The sequence below is a fragment of the Macrobrachium rosenbergii genome, chromosome 57 (genome assembly GCF_040412425.1).
Source record: "Macrobrachium rosenbergii isolate ZJJX-2024 chromosome 57, ASM4041242v1, whole genome shotgun sequence".
NCBI lineage: Eukaryota > Metazoa > Arthropoda > Malacostraca > Decapoda > Palaemonidae > Macrobrachium > Macrobrachium rosenbergii.
Window position 1 is genome coordinate 18,972,866 of NC_089797.1, and position 16,115 is coordinate 18,988,980.

Consider the following 16,115-nt stretch of genomic DNA (forward strand, 5'->3'; position numbering starts at 1 on the left):
TCAAGGAGGATGTACACGAAGTTCCCAAAACAGACAGAATTTTTGGAGGGCGGAACAAACGAAGGGGAAAGGATAAAATGTTGATGTCATTTAGGACTTTCGGGAGATACAGGAGAGGTGCTGAAAGGAGTCGTAGCTGGATCGAGTCTTGATAATTTTTTTGGATACAGGGGTGATGGTCAGTCTAATGGAGTTCGACTTTTATTAAAGTTCCCTCAGTTGCGACTAAGGCATTCAGAGGATAAAGTGTGCGATGTCCAAACTCATAAACTGGACGTTGTAGGAGTTGCAGATATTTGTTTCTCACTAGGGAACCAGTTAATACAGGAATCACTTTTGATGGTGAGAGGAGTTAACTTGGGAAACAAGATTTTACTGGGGCATCCAGCGTTTAGGAGGATTGCTATTTCTATAATCCCGAGTAAAGGCAGGCTCATTCTGTGTTACATATACAAGTGATATGGTTGTTGGCCTGTAAAACAAGATTGTTCAGTATGCCGATGTTGCAATACTTGTGGGCGAAGTCAAGTCTCCACTTATGAGAAATGGAGCTGCACTCAGCCTCAATCGGGACAGGGACCGGGTCAGGGAATGGTGTAGTCGTATCACGTCGAAAAATAATCGTCAAAACATGTTAAGTTCAGTGGATGTTATCACCAAACAGAATTTTTGTTTAAGTTGAGATGTTATATGGGATCAGGGAATGGTGTAGTATATATATATAGTATAATATATCATATATATTTTCAGTATATATATATATATATATATATATATATATATAATATATATATATGTATATATAATAGAATTTTTGTTCCAGTTCTTTCTATATATATATATATATATATATATATATATATATATATATATATATATATATATATATATATATATATATATATATATATACACACATATATATATATATACACTACTACACAGGAAATTTCTAAATAAAATTTGACATAAATGTTAACATCATGCTGAACTGTTCTTTATCAATAAAAATTTCTTGATTAATGAATAAGTAATCTGTAGTGAAGCTAATGTTGTTTGAAAATGTTCCATGAAGGGAAATGAAAGCCACTTGAACCACCTAACATAATTATATTTCTGCTTTGACACTCTGTGCCCTGATGACGTTGTGAAAGTCTGCAGCAGCACAGTCTTTATCTCGAGCTTAGCTCTTCGACTGGAATCGTGATAATATGCTGATGAGGATGAAGGGTTATCTTCAAATTATGATGGAACTCCCATTTTCCCCAGTTTATCACTGATCAAAGTTTTTGCCATATGCCCCAGTATCTTCTTTTATTATCTATTGCATTATTCTTAAAAAAATTCTTTTTTAATACACTTATGTATTTGAAGAAATTGAAAAGCACCTTTTTGGAGTTTTCTTTTTATTAAATGGTAGTGAAAAGTGATAGCTTGAAGCTCTGTTCATTCCTGTCACATACAAGTCGATAGGCAGAAGCGTAGTTGCACGATGGTTTTAGGTTCCTTGCAGCAATAAAAAATTAGACCTCTTCATTTTTCTTTCAGAGTAAACACAAAATCGATCATCAGCTCATCCTACGCAAATGAAAAATAAGTTAATTTCGTTTTATAATAATCAGTTTTCTTCTTCCATCTTTTCAAGACAGCAAGATAGATGGATAGAAAGATAGATATACAGCCACGCCCTACTATTGAGCCAACATTATTGCTACAACATTGATTGAGTAAATATTTTCTTAGTTTGTTCAACGAGAAAAAAAAAGGAGAGAGAAGAACTTAATTCATCAAACTCACTAGAATCAACGACCTTTATTAGAATTTGTTCAGCATAAGAGTATTGCCCCTGTTACTAAAATTAAATTGCATCGGAAACCCTTGAGCTATTTCTAATTCCTCACTGGGACGTAAAACAAATAACCGCCAGTAACACAACAAAGCTAGCGATAAACGACATCAGGCAACTGTCACTTAGCAGACAAGAGCAGGGAATGTATCGACAACTTCAGTTGTTTCTCGACAACTGCCGAAGCCGTTTTGCGTAGGTGCTGCCAAGTCAGGAGAAGGCGACTGATCACACTTTCTTATTCTTGTCTGTAGGAAAGAAACTCATGAAACCGATTATCCTTAAACAACATTTTTCGAACTGATATCGTCTGCACAAAGACAACATGGGCCATCCCTTAATCTTCATACTGAAATGCTTACGTCTGTATGGCGGATTTCCTTACAGAATCACACTGAATCGAAGGCATGGAGGAAAATGGAAGCAAAACGAATCATATAGAAGTAACCCAAAAGAAAGAGACGGAGAGGTGATTTTCCTGGAAGACTACTTCTTCTCACTTTGGTCCTTTTTGCTGTTGTTATTAGCCAACGCTGCCAGTGCGTGCGTCTGCTTATATTGCATTCCTTACGAAAAGAGCGATGTGAAAGGGTGTAATCGGTAATGCTATTTTGTTAGTGATTCCAGTTTTAGGGACGATCTCGCACATTTTTTTATGATCAATAAAAGACATTTAGTTAAAGCAATGCAGTTGATTTTTAATTATATCTCTATTGAGTCAAAGTTATTTCAAGTTCAATTTTTGCCAATGTACATTGCGTTATGCACTGAATTACTCACCTCGATCACACTGGTCTTATTAACATCTAATGGAGATCCATTTGCTGAGGGAATGATGATCGCCTTGAGAGTCATATTTCTGATTGTGCCCATGAGCAACCTGCTTTCTGCGTACGGACTGGTTTACACTGTGTCAAAAGCATTGTCTTTGAAACTCGACGCAGAAATGTCAGCAATTCACAGAAACTGGTTACACTTGGTCCAAGAGACAGACACAGAAGGCGCTCTTCACTCGGATTCTATAAGTTTCAAAGGCTCAACTATCTCGAATACCTGGAGTCAGAGAGAAATCAGTCGTTCAGCCGTTCCAGATCCTGCGTTGCCCTGTGCTTACATCCAAGACTCAAAATACAATCCTCCAGAAGTCGCAGATGTTACCCAAATCTGTCATTTCTTAGTCAAAATAGACAGCATCGTTGAAAATTTGATGAAGTTCTGCAGTGGTCCTATACTCTGTGTACTCTTCAGTTATATATTGGTCTCCATTGGGAATCTTTACACGGCCTTGGTTCTCAACGCTTCAGGAGGGAGGCTCTTCGTTGCCTTCCATATCCTGATCAAAGTTATACTCATTTTATGCTCAGCGGATTCACTCGTTTTGAAGGTAATAATAAATGTGTTCGTGATTCCAAGATTTCACTGACATTTCCCAGGTTAGTTTTCCTTTCTCTCTCTCTCTCTCTCTCTCTCTCTCTCTCTCTCTCTCTCTCTCTCTCTCTCTCTCTCTCTCTCTCCAGGCCAAAGCTTGATTTATTACGAACGTAAATATTATTATTCATGTTTCATCTTTGATAGAATAAACATATAATCAATAGAAAACGAGTCTGATTCGTAAGTAAAAGCTGCGAATACAGAAAGAGTGAGACAGCCAGAGAAGAAAAGACCGAACGGAAAGACTGAAATGCATTATCATACAAGTGTGATCCGTATGATGTCAGCGTATCGATGAACTTAAATTGTTCTCACTTTCCTCTATTTGAATAAAATCTTACTCTATGTCCTCTTAGAGCGGAAGATTTATAGAGGGAAACGGAGATTTATTCTTTATTAAGAAAGCATGATTTGGAGTCTGCATACGATAAGTTATTACCAAGTTTTATGAACATGGAAAGATCTCTTGGAATTCCCAGACCATCAACCACAAGCTTATACCAAACCTCCATGCTTGACAACAGTGAGGACAAAGAATTGCCCTCGACTACTGAATACTTGTCATGAGTATTTTCCATGATTTGAATATACAGATTTTAACATCAAAGTAAGTATATAAATTCAATAACAGTATCGAGAGAGGCATTCAGTTTGTGGGCAAGGGTAATTTAAAGGGCACCGTAAGATGTCGACCACAGAAATATGCATAACAAAGACAGAAACAGAGAGAAAAACATACACAAAACCAACCGTAAACCAACATCTAAGGTAACTTTGGAAATATAGAACTGCACAAGGATGAACATAACAAGTAGAGGTGAAATTATGCTGAACTTGTAGAGGAAAACCTAATGGAAATGAGAATAAGAAAAAAGGAAAGTTGGTACCAAAAATGTTTGCTTCCATTTTTAACATATTTTGGTGTTCTTCCCTTTTCTTCCACGTGAAAAAAAAACCTGCGCTTATTCGTCCAGTCTCGTTCAACCTAAGATTCTTTATAGTTACAATTAATAGATGTAATTTAGCTTTTATATAGATGCAGAGAGGTAATGTAGGCATGTCCTTTCTGAATCTCCTCCTCAAAGAAAAAGTGATTTTATTGTAAATAATTTCATTATTTTCCTCGCTGTATACTTCACCCAGCCTGGAAATATATAATATTTACATTCAGACTTGTAATACCTTGTGAAATAATTTTGAACTTGAGTGAACTCTAGTGAAGAAATTATATCGACAACGAACATAAAAGTTGGCAAGAAGAATAAAACAGTGTTCGTTGATGCAGTTAAAAAAATAATAATAATAATAATTCTCTGACCCAGTTGGAAGGTTTGAAGACGTTGGTTTGTAATTGATTTACTTGATTTGGAATTGACACGTAACAATTCGTTCCCGAATTTCAGAATCATTATGATGTAATGATATAATGATATATGAATAACGTAAACAGAGAGAAAAAGAACTGAGAAGAGAATCAGTCAGTTTTCAAAAGAGAATAGAATAATAATGAAAAAGGCAAAGAGAGAGAGAAGAGAGAGAAGAGAGAGAGAGAGAGAGAAAAGAGAGAGATTGGAATAAAACAAACAGAGAAAGAGAATATGAAACAGGATGTGTTATGCTCAGGTAGTCAAAACAGTCAAGTGTTGTGATTACGTAGAAACATTGGCGCGGCATTGGCGAAGATTAATCACCATCGAAACCATAAAGGATTACCATAAACGCCTCACATGTGAAGCTTTCCTGTGCAAATCTCGCCGGAAACTAAGATTCCCGGTAACGTAATTAGTCCCACCTACTAAGGAGGGGTTAATTCACCTAATTACACCCAGGAGGACGTCCTTAGATAAGTCTTCAGCCAATTAGACGTCTACCAAGGGCTGGACAGAAACTGTTGCCCGTCTATTGTGGGATGGGCATTCCATTTTGAAAATCCTTCAAAAGGGAAGGTCTTAGAGAGACAGAGAACGACAGAGAGAAGCAGAAGAAGATCAAAGAGCCTTAGTGTGTGAGGTCGTGGGCGCCATCAGTTGTGGGTTGTTAACCAGATTCAAGAAACAAGGCTCACACTTTGATTCACACTTCGATTCGTATTCAAGCTGCTTAACTTGTATATATATTTCACTTGTATATGTACAGTGTTATTTTTACTAGTGTGTTAATGAAGTAAGAAAGCCGCACTGTGTCTCCCTAAACCTCCTGAGACTCAAACGCTACTACAACAACAAAACCAGAAACGATAAAGCATATATCTATAAAAGAAAATAAACTTTTTTACATGGGTAACGAATAAAATAAATCATAAGTTGAAGGTGGTACAAGAAATCATCACATAAAAAGGTGACAATAATAAAAACAACAATAATACACTATAATACGGATCTGTAACCAGTGTGTGAAGCAACTAATCTGTGCTATGTTCATGAAGTGATGTAGTGATTGTATGACTTTCAGCTGCTAGGTGCTATATAATGCTCTTGGAGCGATTCACCATAGAACGAACTCCCAAAAGGCTTCACGTTACCTTTCTTTTCCTGCCGTTGTGCACGGGAGTGTGCTGAATTTTATCCATGTTTGCAGTAAAATTCTGAAAATTTCTCTTATCTTTTGGGCTTAACTCTGGTTAAATTTTCTGTTTTGTTAAAGAGTAACCCTGAAAATTTTATTCCGTGTGGCCAAAATATAACCGATACTATGTCGGATTCTGCTTCCCTTGTTTGTTGAAAAAATGTTGGACATTTCTAGCTTTCCCGTTACCCGAAACAAACATAATTTGGTGTTGCTTTGCATACGGAGGAATGTGGTCCTTCCTCTTGAACTCTAACATTGATAGTGGATTTCTTACCTTAATTGTCCATTTTTATTTCGTTAACGTAAATATCTCTAAACTTTAAATTTGTTCTCATATAAAATCCTGTTGTGTCATATTCTAATTGCAATTGTGTGCATACCCTTCACAGTCAATGAGTCTTGACGTTTATTTTGGGATCTAAATTTCATATCTATTTTTTAGAGAAAATCGTGGCTGAGGATACTTTATCGTTTCGAGCCATCATGTCATTCTTCAAAAGTTTACATTGAGGTAAGTGCCTTTCAAGGCAACGGTAAGCTTCTCTCAACCAACCATCATGAAAACCCAGGACACTTAAACTCAGACGGAGCGCTTGCTTACACAACATACTGACGAAGCGCTGCTGTAACAACACTATTTCTCGAACAGGGCGCAGTAAAGGAGCTACAAACCGAAACACAGAGGACCATGTCATCATTTTGCTGAATATTGCTTTTTATTCGCAATTTGTGTAGGTTTATACGTTTCAGTTTGTAAATGTTAGGTTATAGTAGGCTTCCTGAATAACATGCAATATACAGGTTAAATTACTAGTATTTACTATACATAGTCGAATGAATATCATGATATCAGGTGGTGCCTATAGACACACATACACAAACACGCACCAATAAAGATTAGCCCTCGGGTTGAGGAGTGGTTTTTAATCCATGTGCTTAAAAAAAAAATAATATATATATATATATATATATATATATATATATATATATATATATATATATATATATATATATATATATATATATATATATATATATATATATATATATATATATATATATATATATATATATATATATATATATATATATATATATATATATATATATATATATATATATATCTATATATCTGTCTATATATCTATCTATCTATTTATATATATATATACACACATATATATATATATATATATATATATATATATATATATATATATATATATATATATATATATATATATATATATATATATATATATATATATATATATATATATATATATATGTATATATATATATATATCTATCTATATATATATATATATATCTATATATATATATATATATATATATATATATATATATATATATATATATATATATATATATATATATATATATGTGTATAGATATGTATATATATCCATCAATCTACCTATCTATCTATCTATATATATATATATATATATATATATATATATATATATATATATATATATATATATATATATATATATATATATATATATATATATATATATGTATATGTGTGTCTTTTTGTGTGTGTGGTGTGTGTGTCTGTGTATGTCTGTGTGTGTGTTTGTGTGTGTGTGTGTGATCTAATGAAAGAAACGGCAAGATAAGGAAGTGGTTGAAGATATCAGTGGGGAAATAAAGGTTGAATGAAGGATAAAGAAAGAAGAAAATAATGAGCGTTAATGAAGTTTTAGTGGCCTGCCTTTAGAGCCTCAGCTGGAATAAGAAATAGATGTGGGCTCTTGTAAATTTGCTCTTCTTGTAATTATTACCGTGCTAATTGCTCTTACGATAATACAGATTACCTTGATTAAAATTAGAGTGAAAATGAATCTGTCTGTGGAGAACGTGAATCTGTCCTGCTAAATATAGAAAAATTATATGGTTGTTGCAGTAGGAAATATGTAAATATGTAACTTGCAAGGTTACGGTGACAGAGAAAATATGTTTGGAAAGAGATCTGAGCACTAGAAATACTCGGTTTTTAAAGGAGAATATTTATAAATATTACTATAATATGGAAAGATAAAATGTTGAGGAAAAGCGTTTGCAAGATTAAGTGTTAGAATACATTTAACAGAAGAGCAAGTTAATGGATGTAATGCTAAGAAGTGGAGTATCCTTGGTATGTCTAATCATAAGATTGTTGAAGAAGAATTTAGGCTCGATGAATGGGCGCAAATGTTGCTGAGGAAATAATTTAGAGGAATGATTTGAATAAGAAACTGTGAGCAGATATTATAAGGAAATAATGTGTAAACTGGGGAAGCTTAAAGAAAGGGAGCATAACAAGTAGATGTGTAGTCTGTAAAATTCGGAAGTGGGGCCACTATAAGCTGCGGGAGTGTTCTTGGGAATTGGAGGTTTGAGGCTGGCGGAAAGGATAAATAAAATGTTTACCGATGAAAATATGGAGGTTATTTATGGTGAAGTTGCGTAATTAAAGAGATCATGTAAAAGTATTCAGAAGTAAAGATGAGGTGGTCAAGAAGAGAGAGAGAGAGAGAGAGAGAGAGAGAGAGAGAGAGAGAGAGAGAGAAAATTAACCAATTCAAGTAAAGAGAAAATCGTGAGTAAGAACTTTACAAAGAATAAAAATGTTGGTCTACAAAGAAATAACTAAAAAGAAAAATGTTAAGAAACAAGTGGATCCTAAAATAAAAACGCAAATGGAAAGATGCTCTCTGAAGTGATTGCAGCCTGGGATTAATGGAGGTGGTATTTTGAAGATTTGTGAAACGTGAAAGACAGAAGAGGTGAAACGGAATGATACAAAATATGAAAGAATTATTAGTATTGGATTTTGAATGCTTGTGGAAAACTGAGTTACGTGTGAGATGCTTCATTATGATAGTGTTTATATATATATATATATATATATATATATATATATATATATATATATATATATATATATATATATATATATATATATATATATATATATATATATATATATATATATATATAGAGAGAGAGAGAGAGAGAGAGAGAGAGAGAGAGAGATGTATATATCTACATTGTAGCAATCATAAGTCTAAAGGAAGTACAATATTAAACCATTTTTACATGCAAAACACTGAAAAATATCTTCATAAGATATTATAACTTTACAAACTTCTGAAAACTAATCACAAACACCAATCAGATATCTAAAACCAAATTTTAAGATCCCTGTCTTGCCTAAGCTGCTTAACGATCAAACACCTAAATTTTATCCACACGTCATAGTTTTGCTTTTAATAAAAAAATATTTTCTTCATTTTATGATATAGAAAACACCCACATGCATAACATCCATGTGAATTTAAAGTTGTTTTTCCCTTCAACAGGTGAAAAGGGTCGTTCGACACCTGGAGAAAGACTTGGATTTTGCTCCTTACGACTTATTTCGCTTGGGAAGAGGATGTCTCTTTTCTGTAAGTTTTAAAATTACGTTTATTATGCTTTTAATGTAAAGACTGAACTTCGTGAATCATTTTAACATTGAATTTCCAAACTTTTATCTTTCGCAGATTGCGAGCACAGTGACGACTTACTTCATCGTGGCTATTCAGTTTAAGATTTCGGAAGGACCGACGGAGACTAACGATACTCATAGTTCCTGTTAAAACCTGAGTCCATATCTTTACTGAAATTAGGAGTTTCCTTCCGTACACTTGCATCGCTCCTATTAGGCAAAAAATCTGATAGACATGCTTGCATGTCGTGGATCATACAGGTATTATCGCAAACAACCTTGATGGCTTAGGTGCATCAGGTACATTAGGGGCTCTTAGGAAAATGAAGCAGTTAGCTCTGGATAAACTGATCTTGAAATGCCCTCCATTAATAATTGAGGCTGATATGAAATGTGATATGATTTTTAATCAAATACCCATGAACATTTACAAAAGACCTCGCATTTCAGATTTGAAGACCATTATCATAAAGGGCGTAACATACGAAGATAGGTCAAATTAATAAAAAGTATTATCAACTCAGTATAAATCACTATTCCCTGTATAATGTAATTTGAATGACGGTGAACTATTTATAGAAAGGTGAAAAGAAAATTATGACATTGTTAGTGTGTAGAAAGGTCGAGTTTGAATGTCCGGATTTTGTGGATAACGCCGAGTAATCACCGTACTTGTAAATTCTTCTCGCATGAAATGCTTCTACAGGAGTTTGAATCCAGAATTAAGTGATTGTAGATATTAAAAAAAAAAAATACAGAATTGACAAAAATGTTATTGATTAGTTATTGATTTTCTACCGAAAACCTTATATGAATTTTGATTTTCTTCAGTGAAACATTTTTTACTAATTTTTTACCCTATAAAAAACTTTATATACGTAAAATGTTCATATTATATTAGGAATGATTTCAAATTCTTGAAAGATTTCTATACTTATAATGGATTAGATATTAGGGGCGAAAATACGAAATCGGCCTCCATTTCCTAAGATACCAGTTAAAACGCAATTTTGATTTCTGAGTACGTTTATTATTTTCAACAGTCAGGGCAAATCTTAATTATGTCAGCTCTGAACTTCCTGTTATGTTTTAGGTTGATCTTCCTAATATTCCCAAAATAGGATCTCACTACGACCAAGCTTGTTTTCAAGGTCAAGCCACATATCTTGCACATCCTATCCTAAAGTATAAGTAAACAAAGATCTTATAAATCAAAATCTTATTTACAAACGAAGAATGCACCCTTCTCGAATGTTCAACAAAAGAGATTTTACAAAATAATGGCAGACTGCAATGCTGGTTTTTATGTAAGAGTCCGGTCCGAATTTAAAAAAAACATATATATAAAATAAAATGCAATTTGTATGAAATGAGTTCCAAGTGAAAATACAATGAGGTTTGGTCCATTTCCTCATAATGAAAGAAACCAGCGTTCAATAATTTATCAGAAAATTTATCTTTCATTGGCAGATTTTGACATAAATGGCATAAATGAACTATTCCTTGAAAACGTCTAGATGAACTGAACGTCATACTAAACGCTAAAAGGAAGTCTGAAAACATATGGAAGAACAGGATATATGAGAAATTTCAAAATGAAAATATTCAGTTTCACAATTATGAGAAACAGATGATCACAAAAATTACCGTTGATCTTCCAGTACAGGTTTAACGTTTCTTCAGGGGACCTAATGAAAAGAATCCATTCCCTGACACAAAACAAAAAAAAAAAAAAATACTTTTGACCCGTTAACGAAGAAATTGCGTTTCATCCTCTTAATTAATCATTACAATAATTTTATTTATACTATTCATTTTACTGATTCGGTTATTCACCCACACAAATTTTCAGCCACATTTGAATGGTTAATTTATACATAAAATAATTCGTATAAGTATCTTTCAGCAAATATATACTTGAACTGACACAGACGCACACACACACACACACATATATATATATATATATATATATATATATATATATATATATATATATATATATATATATATATATATATATATATATATATATATATATATATATATATATATATATATATATATATATATATATATATATATATATATATATATATATATATATATATATATATATATACATACATATATATATATATATATATATATATATATATATATATATATATATATATATATATATATATATATATATATATATATATATATATATATATATATATATATATATATATATATGTGTATGTGTGTGCATGTGAGTTCCTATGTCCCCTCTCTGCCTTTATGTGCTTATTGTTGTCTGTGTTGATGTTTTTGTCTGAGCGTTTCTGTTTAAGGGCTGGAGTAAACATTCACCATTCATTGTTCAATATAAAGGGAAACAGCTACTTCATACATGGTGCACCGAAGAAAGTTTAGTCCCTACTGTTATTCATTTAATAAAAAAAGAAAACTTTATAAAAATATCCTTTTATTCTTTTAACCTTCAAGTGAATTAAACGGCAAAGGTAAACTGTTTGCTTTAATGCTAGAAAATATACGAAATCTTTTCGTTCTCTAAAGTTTTGCTTCTACTGAATATTAAAAAAAAAGATAGAACAGAAAGCTACAATATTTTTGATCCTCTGTTTAATCTAAAGATGCTGGAATATATATATATATATATATATATATATATATATATATATATATATATATATATATATATATATATATATATATATATATATATATATATATATATATATATAATATATGTTTAGCCTCGGATCTTCACGTTTTTCAGCGCAAAGAGAAAGAAATAAGTTCCAACTTTCTGTGCAACGGAGATGTGAATGTAGCTGAGTAAACAAATTGGGAGCCTTAAGGTTCCTTATGTAAATGTCAAGAACTATTTCCGATTCTATTGCAGAAAAATTCAAACGGGAAGAATTGAGCAGAAGTTGGAGAAAAAACATTCACTTGTATCTTTGGGCCGCATTTGTTTCTTTGTACAGGATAGCAATTAATGAACGCAGGATTCTATGTGATTTCCGCGTCAACATGCCATAAAAAAATCTTGCATGAACTGTTTAGAAAATATCAGCCAATTTAATGGGAGATGATTAAATCAGACTGCTGTAAAAAAGCTGGTGGATATGGTCTAAGTGAGACTTGTTAGGATATCCATTGTTCTCATGCCATAAGGAATAAAGCTCACTCAGGATAAGGAACGGTGCGTTAATGCAAACTCGGAAGCATAAAAGAAGAGCAAACCCTTCAGAACCAGTGAAAGCAAGGTGACATTTCCCAACAACCGTTAGAGAAGCCATCTACAGTGACCCAGAATTCGTCCAGACTGGAAAATTGAATGTGTAATTGATGCAAAGATATAAACAGATAAATGATCATACATTACCAGTACTGTAATCAAAAGCCTCAATGACGACACATTAAAAAAACAATGAAATATAGTTGATGAAAAAAGAGGCAAGGCCACATAATAATATCAAAAGTGTAATCAACCGGATTTTCGCCAATGCATGTGCTCAAACTCACGGCACAGGTGTTAAATAGAAAGAGAGAGAGAGAGAGAGAGAGAGAGAGAGAGAGAGAGAGAGAGCTGAAAATCCTTTTGTCCTTGCAGACAACCAGAAATCGTGCCTGCCGCTTGCACAGCTTTTCCATTTACACATTGCAATATGCTTACAGGAGTGTAAAACATTATTTTTCAAAATAGAAAATATCGTTTTCGATGGTAATGGACGCCCAGACAACTTGAAGAGTTAAACAAATGGCAATGTTAGTTTACGTTTAAAAAATCCAAACGCCATGAAAGGCACAAAGGTAATAATTATTGCCAAATTATCCCAAATGAGCTTCTATTTTTCATTTCGGTAATTAATTTTTTTCTTCAAATCACTTGTGAAATCTAACACTTATGACGAATTAGTCAGTCAAAATTAGCTTGGCATTTATAGCCTGTGTCTACTAGGAAGTTTGAAGCTGGCCATTAGCTCTAAAGACGCTTTATTGCCCTGTAATTGTTTATATTGTACATGTAGCTGATTTCATGGTTAGCTTCTATGTGCAGGTAAGTATTAATGTATAGAAGTAGAGCACATGATTTTTTTTATAGTTTTATAGTAAGTGATTGTCATAAAACTGTGATATATTCCACATTAGACTAGAAGGGAATTTCTTTTTTCATGAATCATTACATAAGAGAACTGTGAAAATCCTAGGGTAATTCGAAATCATTTCTTTTTCATTAACGAATTCTCCAAATGAGTGTTCAAAGAAATTGTCGTCCACCCTCTCTAAAAAAAAAAAAAAAAGGAGAATAACTGTTACCGCAAAGTTGTATTGGTATTTATCGTCCTGGTGAAGCTTGCCATTTCTGCGCCAGCCTGGTACTCCAAATGTAGCCTTCCCGCTGGACACTTGAGAATCAAAAGAAACATTTCCTTCGAATTTTCTTTCTTTAGGTTCTCCAAATTATATCAGTTTCCCAGGGTGTCCTGCAGCACTTACTAAAACTTTCACATTGTTAAATTTCCCATACAAGGCAGAAAAACATCGAAAATCTCCAAACTTTCGTCTTCGGCAGCTGAACTTCTGTATCTACGGTTTTATAATAAAAAAAAAAAAAAAAACAGTTACACCCTTGTATGTTTATATAAACCTTTTCCAATACAGGAAACAATTATAACACTCAAGATTAGATTAGAGTAAAGATAAGAAGTTCACCAAATAAAGAAAGTGAGAAAAAAGTTTATAGCAAACATTTATTTTTTTTATTATTGAGGTTTTTCTTTACGATATCCTTACGCGTGATTCATCCATTAAGAATTTTACGGAAAGTAAAAATGATTACCTCTGCAAAAGCATTGTTTTATAAACTTGATTAACATGCCTCCTAATCAAGATAATACGACGAAAAAGCAACGGTATGAAAGAACTATACAAGTAACAAAGGTTCTAGAACTAACAAGGAGTTAAAATTCATATCCCTCATTGTTCTCTGTGACGTTGAATTCATAAAAACCCATGCCATGGTTCGGGAACTTATAAAAGCAAACAAATATTTTTGAGAGGCTACTGGAACGGTCAATCACCAACGAAGCATATATATATATATATATATATATATATATATATATATATATATATATATATATATATATATATATATATATATATATATATATATATATATATATATATATATATATATATAATCAGAGACAGAAACTGATTGAAAAGAAATAAAAGACAAGTCTAAATTTCTATCAAAAGGAAATAAAAAAAAAACGCAGCTAGCCAAACGGTATTATGTAATTCATCGAAAAGTTTCCTCATTACCCTACAGGGAGATAAGATTCATATTATTTCTGACGGAATAATTATCCGGATAACGTATTCTTTTCTGAAATATCATATTTCTATTGGGTGGAGAATTTCCCCAGAATTCTTCCTGCCGGTTTTAATCACTGTGTTTCTGACATTATTTTTCTGTTTTCCTTTGTTTGGGAGAATCTTAACGACGTCTGAATCAACCATTTGTTGCGAAGAAGCGCTTCTCTGCTGACAGGATTTTTTGCCTCAGGTCATCAGCGTTCTTTGTTGACTCAGTTCTATAAACTTCAGCTATTTTCATGATAAAAAAGGAAGACATATTTTTGAAGGTGAAACAGCTGAGGTAAAATTAAAGTTAACAGAGAATAATAGCAATTTCTTCCAGTTGTATCTATAGATTGAGATTATCGTAAAGTTGTATTTCGGCAAAGTGACCATTTACCAAAAAAAGTCAGTTCCTGGTTACATTTTGTATAACTGATAAGGATCCAAATGTAAAAAAAGATAATTGCAGAGAGAACAGTGGCAATGAATTCAGAGCAATACAGAATTAACTTAAGTAACCATATTTAAAATGAAGCATATTGAACAATCATTATTACAATATATATCCACATATTAGAATGAATCATAATAATACCTTGTAATTTTCCTAAACTTAATCTATAATATATATATATATATATATATATATATATATATATATATATATATATATATATATATATATATATATATATATATATATATATATATATATATATATATATATATATATATATATATATATATATATATATATATATATATATATGCATATATAATGTATATAATGTGTGTGTGTGGTTGTCTGTGCATAAAACCTGTGTTTTAATGAAATGAAGGTCTTAAGAATTTCATTTAATTAACTACTGATAAAACGTATTATGAAAAATGAATTTTTTATCTTTATAACATAACCTATCTATACTAATTTATAAGAGGTGTTATTGTGCAAAAAGTCGAGAAGAGAAAACCGAGATGTTTACTACTTCCACGGAATTATATACGTAAACGAAACAAGTAAGTCTCCTCTTGAATTTTAATCGAAAATCTTCGATGACGACGGAAATAATAAAGTAAATAGCGATGCTACTCAGAGAATCATTTCCTAACTCTTCTAATGTTTGCGCTCTTCTTTTATTCTCTGTGCCTCTTGAGGCATTATCCAGTATTTTTCATAATTCGGGAAACAATGAGATTAAATTTTGAACAATAAATTATAAATGATATTGGATTTGGATGACACTTTCATTTTATTAAAGATAAAAGAATCACATGAGCTAAAAAAACTAACAAATTTGGTATTGGACTCAAAGTGATTGCATTCATGGCACGTATAGTTAATAGATCTATCAGTATTCCATATTTGCTATCATTGAAATACAGTCA